Source organism: Ictidomys tridecemlineatus, chromosome X, assembly GCF_052094955.1.
Source record: "Ictidomys tridecemlineatus isolate mIctTri1 chromosome X, mIctTri1.hap1, whole genome shotgun sequence".
Taxonomy (NCBI): domain Eukaryota; kingdom Metazoa; phylum Chordata; class Mammalia; order Rodentia; family Sciuridae; genus Ictidomys; species Ictidomys tridecemlineatus.
In genome coordinates this window covers 34,961,975-34,967,917 of record NC_135493.1, presented here as the reverse complement: position 1 = coordinate 34,967,917, position 5,943 = coordinate 34,961,975, and the positions used below count along the sequence as shown (strand labels likewise).

Below are 5,943 nucleotides of genomic sequence, written 5' to 3'. Positions count from 1 at the left end.
CTCCCTTGTGTACAACATTTCTGGATAGGCACTGGGGTATGGAGGTGGGACCTTTGAGAAGTGAGGGTGAAGCCTTCATGAATAGGATAAGTACCCTTATAAAAGAAGGTGTGGTGTGGTGGTGCACACCTGTAATCCTAGTAAATCAGGAGGCAGAGGCTGGAGGATCACAAGTTCAAGGCCAGCCTCAGCAACTTAGTGAGGCCCTAAGCAATTTGTTTCAAAATAAAAAAATTCAAAGTGCTTGGAATATGGCTTAGTAGTTAAGCACCCTGGATTCAATACCCAGTATCAAAGTTAAAAAAAAATTAAAAAGAGGGGCTGGAGATGTGGCTCAAGCGGTAGCGCGCTCACCTGGCATGTGTGCGGCCCGGGTTCAATCCTCAGCACCACATACAAACAAAGATGTTGTGTCCGTCGAAAACTAAAAAATAAATAAATAAATATTTTTTAAAAATTAAAAAGAGGCCCCAGAGAGTTTCTTGCATCTTTCCCTATGTTGGGACACAGAAAAAAGATAGTCTACAGCCAGAAAGAAGACACTCACCAAAACTGATCATGATGGCACCCTGACTTCAGATTTCAGGCCTCCAGATCTATGGGAAATAAATTTCTGTTTATGAACTACTCAGTCTCTGGTGTTCAATTATAGCAGCCCAAATGACTAAGACACCAAGAGCTCTGTGAAAAGCTGTTACTGAGTTAAAGAAACACTCTTTTTAATTCTACCCCTTGTTATAATTGACAACAGAGAAGAAACAACTGAGAATAAAGGGAATGGAGGCTGTTAGCAGAGCTTGCTTATTCTTGGCTTCTAGCCTTAGAGCTAGCTGTGTGTATAGCTATGACTACAAGAGAAGAGCTTGTGATTACATATGAGACTCAAGTTTTAAGCTAGACTAGAATTATATCATACACACAAATATTTATAAAATGTATCCACAGAATTTTAAGACTAATAGTAGAATGAATACTTGTATGTCTATCACCCAGGATAAAGTGATAACATTCCACAGTTTAAGAGTTCCCTGTGTGCTCCTGCCTAACCTTTAACCCATTCAATCCTCTTGCTTCAGCCTCCAGAGTTGCTGAGTTTATAGACCCAAATCCCTTCCAGCCCAACCAATAAATCTTTTTTTTTTTTCCTGGTGCCAGGGTTTGAACCCAGGTGCATTAATTAACCACTGAGCCACATTCCCAGCCCCTTTTAATTTTTATTTTGAGACAGGGTCTCTATAAATTGCTGAGGGTGACTTTGAACTGGTGATCCTCCTGCCTCAGCCTCCTGAGCCTCTGGGATTATAGGCGTGTACCACCACACCTGACCCAACCCATGGATTTTTTAACTATTTTTTAACTGGCTTTTGTGATAATCATTCATTTGCATTCTTTAAAGAGTTGCCATCTACCTCTGATCTTTAAGTGACCCGTGGTTTACTTTTGCCTGTTGATGAGTTTTTATAAAAATTCTAGCTAAGAATTATGGCTCTGTGCTTAAAAAGTAATTTCCCTATTTTAAGGTCTATTTTAACTGCTTTATACATAAGACAATTTTAGTTGTCCAACAATTTGAGAAAAATTATATTCAACATAGGATTTAATGCCTATTAGCACTCTTCTAAGATTTTATAACATACACACACATATATACATATACATGTACATATATAGGTATCAGTGGGACCTTGGACAAGTAAATTAACCTGTCAGTGATTCTGTTTTCATATGTATGTGTATGAATTAAAATACATTCATGAATTAATTTAATCCTTACGAGAACTTTGTAAGTACTGCTATTCCTTCATTTTTACATATGAAGAAACTGGGTCACTAACAGAGTTAGAAACTTGTTTCAAGGGGCTACAGATATAGCTCAGTGGTAGAGTGTCTAGCATTCATGAAAAGCTACATTCCATCCCCAGCACCTAAAAAAAGACAAAGAAAAATGAAATAAACTTGCTTCAAGTTTGCATTGCTAAATGAGAAGCTGGAATATACACATAGTCTGGCAAGACAGTCTGTGGTAACCACTTTGCTAACCAGTTTTTCTTTATATGAAAATTCTACAGTCTACTGTTGAGGACAATTGCAATATTTCTAGTTTTCTGATACTACAAATGGTACTTTTAAGGCACTTCTTGGGTGTAGCTCACCGGTAGAACACTTGTCTACCAAGCAGGAGTTCCTGGGTTCAATCCCCAGCCACAATAAATTAAATTAAAATCTTGGACATGTCTTCTGGCACACAAAGTCAAGACTTTCTTAAGGGTCTATACTTAGGAGCAGATTTGCTGTACTATGGGCTATCAGTATGTTGAAGTTTATCTAAGCAATATAAAATTATTTTTCAAAGTGGTTATACTAATTTTACTCTAACTAGCAGTGGATTGCAGTTCATTTGCTTCACTTCCTTAGCAACACTTAGTTTTTACCAACTCCTTAATATTTGCCTATTAATTGGTGTGAAATACCATCTTTTTAAATTTAGCCTGTAGTTTAGCAATTAATAGTGAAGCAGAGCATTTTTTCAAATAATTGAGAGTCTGGTATTTCCTTGTCTAGGAAATATTAGTGGCTTTTAAATCATTCATTGTTTCTATTGATTCATTGTAGATCCTCTTATATTTTAAACATTAAGCCTTTATCATTTTATGTATATTTTCAAATACATTTTTTACTATCCTTATGTTATTTTTTATTTACTTTGATTTTTTTCTGCATGTTGTGTATAGATTGTCAGTTATGCCATCATTTTGTTATCTAAAAGTATCATGTTGAAATGGACATTTAGATAGTTCAAATCAAATCATAAAATCTAAATAACACTTTTTAGATGGATACAAAAAATAAACTAATAAAGTTAATAACAAGAATTCTGATAGCACATAAATAGATGTTCAAGGCTACCCAATATACACTACATAATACATGTTATATATTATATATAATATAATGACACTGAACATAAGAGCAGAAAATTTAGAGAATTTGGGGAACTGGTAAATTTTGAAAACTCACACTTCGTTGTGGCAATAGATACCAGAATTTCCCCACTGTAGATTCTGTCAGAAACCAAAGCAACTGTTCCCATGACCAGAAATACAATCTCAAAGAGAATTCTTTCAGAGGACCATCCCACCAAGAAGGCCCGGGTCGGGCACCAGAAGCCCGACATGCCGCCCTCCTTGCCGTTGAGCCAGGAGCAGCTGGTCCGCATCCAGTGAAACAAGGCCACGGCGCTGCTCAGACTCTCGGCCCTCAACGTGCCCGTGGGCTTCCGCGAGAGCTGGAGGAAGCCCCTGGGCACCGAGTATGGGAAGCCGTATTTCATCAAGCTAATGGGATTCATTGCAGAAGAAAGAAAACGTTACACTGTTTACCCACCTCCACACCAAGTCTTCACATGGACCCAAACATGTGACATAAAAGATGTGAAGGTTGTCATCCTGGGACAAGATCCTTACCATGGACCCAATCAAGCTCATGGGCTCTGCTTTAGCGTCCAAAGACCTGTTCCACCTCTGTCCAGTTTGGAAAACATTTATAAAGAGCTGTCTACAGATATAGATGGTTTTGTCCATCCTGGCCATGGAGATTTATCAGGATGGGCCAAACAAGAAGCGGCACCATGTACTGCAGACTGCTCATCCCTCCCCACTGTCCGTGTATAGAGGGTTCTTTGGGTGTAGACATTTTTCTAAAGCTAATGAGCTGCTGCAGAAATCTGGCAAGAAGCCCATAGACTAGAAGGAGCTGTGACCTTGTACTGAGAGGGGGTCTATTCTTTGGGGGTGGTGTTTGAGAAGCTGCTGTTGAAGTATTCGTCAATTGTGAAGTCATTGAAAATTTCCTTATTCTTAAGTGCCTTGCCTAAGAGGAGAGAGCTTCCATTCAACAGCAGAGAGCCAGGCTGCCCAGCCAGGGACAGCAGAGACACAGCACTATGACCATTTCTGTATTTGAACCCTCCAGGCACAGTAAGATGAGGCCCAAGGAAGGCAAAGGTGGCTCTGCCTGAAATAAGCACACTTCTCTCAAGACCAGTGAGGTCAGGTTCTGGGTCCTGTCCAGCCTCTTACCTCTTTGGTTCAAAATGGGAGAGATGCACCTTTTTGGGACGGCTGTGTTTGGTCTTGCTGCTAGCATTTTTAGCTGATAGGTTAGACTTTAGGTTACAAGGTATTTGGTAGCTTGACTTAGAAAAGCCCCTTAAATCTTTAGGAGAATCTTTAGGCCACTTCCTAGAAGAATCTGGAGGACCTTTTGCAAGCCTCTAGGAATCTGTCCCAAAAGCTAAGGATCAGAGTTTCCTGATTGTAGTAAAGGCAAGGATCCCTGAGGATCACATCCTCGGTGTGAGCCTCAGACTGGATAAAGAAGCAGTCTGGAATGAAGGTGAAGTTGAACAGAGAAGAAGGTTCTGTTTTGTTTTCATGCTGGGTGGGGGATTTTCTCCTAGGGTCATCAGTTGAGGTGTTTTAAGGAGGGACAGATTGCCAGATTCTATTTTTATGGACTTGGATTTTTTTTTTTTTGCATCATTGGAGATTTTTACATTTTTGTAAGACACGCAGACACATTTTTTTTTAAGACAGTGGGTTTTGCTGTTAGCTGGGTTAAAGAGTTAACCCTTACAAGTTTGGTAATAAAAGATCTAACCCGTTGGAAAAAAAAATTCTTTCATAAAATTTATTGAGGCAAAATTAATATACAAAAAATTTATATAATTGAACTTTATAGTCTGATAAGTTTTTTTTCAAATACATACACCTTTGAAACCACTCCTGCCACAATAAAGATATCACAAATTTCTTTTATCTCAAAATATTCCACCATATCTCGAACCAGCCAACCCTATCTCAGCATTACCCACTGTTCTGATTTCTATCACCTTTGATTAGTTTAGACTATTCTGGTGTTTTACATAAATGGACTCGTACAGTATAGTACATATTCTTGTGTGTCTTCTTTCCTTTGATGGATATGTTTGCGATTTTAATCACTGTATTTGTATATATCAAGAATTTATTTCTTTTGATTGCTGAACGGTATCTCATGGTATTACTCTATTACAGCTTGTTTGTTTATGTGTTCACCTATAGACAAAAACTTGGGCTGTTTCTAGTTTCGTTATGAAGCAATTAACAATGAAGGAGAGACTTTTCTACTTCATTCTATTCATTGCTTCTATGAGTTCAATTTTTAAATTCCACATGTAAGTGAGATGTAAGTATTCATACTTCTGTACCTGGCTTATTTCATTTAGCACAAGGTCTTCCAGGTAACACCTGTTATTGCAAGTGACAGGATATCCACCTTCCAAAGCTGAATAGTATTCCATTGTGCTATACTTTGAAATACCTCCCAAAGGCTCATGTGTTAAAAGTCTGTTGCTCAGCTGGCACTATTGGGAGGTGGTGGAAACTTTAAGAGTTGGGGTCCATCAGAGGTCCTCAGATCATTGGAGCCATGCACTCAAAGTGGATAGTGGAACGCCAGCCTCTTTCTCTTTCTCTCATGTTAAAGATATAAGGTGAGGGCTTGCCCACCATGTGTGAGGCACTGTGTTCGATCCTCAGCACCACATAAAGATAAATAAATACATATATTGTGTTCATCTACAAAAAATATATATATTAAAAAAAAGATATAAGGTGAGGAGCATTGTGCTGCCACACTTTCCCTGCCATGAGGTGCTGCCTTATCACAGCCCCACAGGTAATGCAACTAACTAACCATGGCCTGAAACTTCCAAAACTGTGAACCAAATTATACCTGTGTGTGTGTGTGTGTGTGTGTGTGTGTGTGTGTGTGTGTGTGTGTGTGGTGGGGGTACTGGGGATGGAACCCAGGGCCTAGTGCATGCTGGGGAAGCCCTATACCACTGAGCTAATTCCCAAACTGTATTTCTTTATATAAGTTAATTTTTTGCAGCATTAGATA

General features: G+C 38.9%; 1 pseudogene; it reads left to right on the top strand.

Annotated features, from left to right (window-relative positions):
• The first annotated feature begins 3,089 nt into the window (after positions 1–3,089).
• Positions 3,090–3,759, top strand: LOC101976893 (uracil-DNA glycosylase pseudogene; annotated as a pseudogene).
• The last annotated feature ends 2,184 nt before the right edge of the window (positions 3,760–5,943 follow it).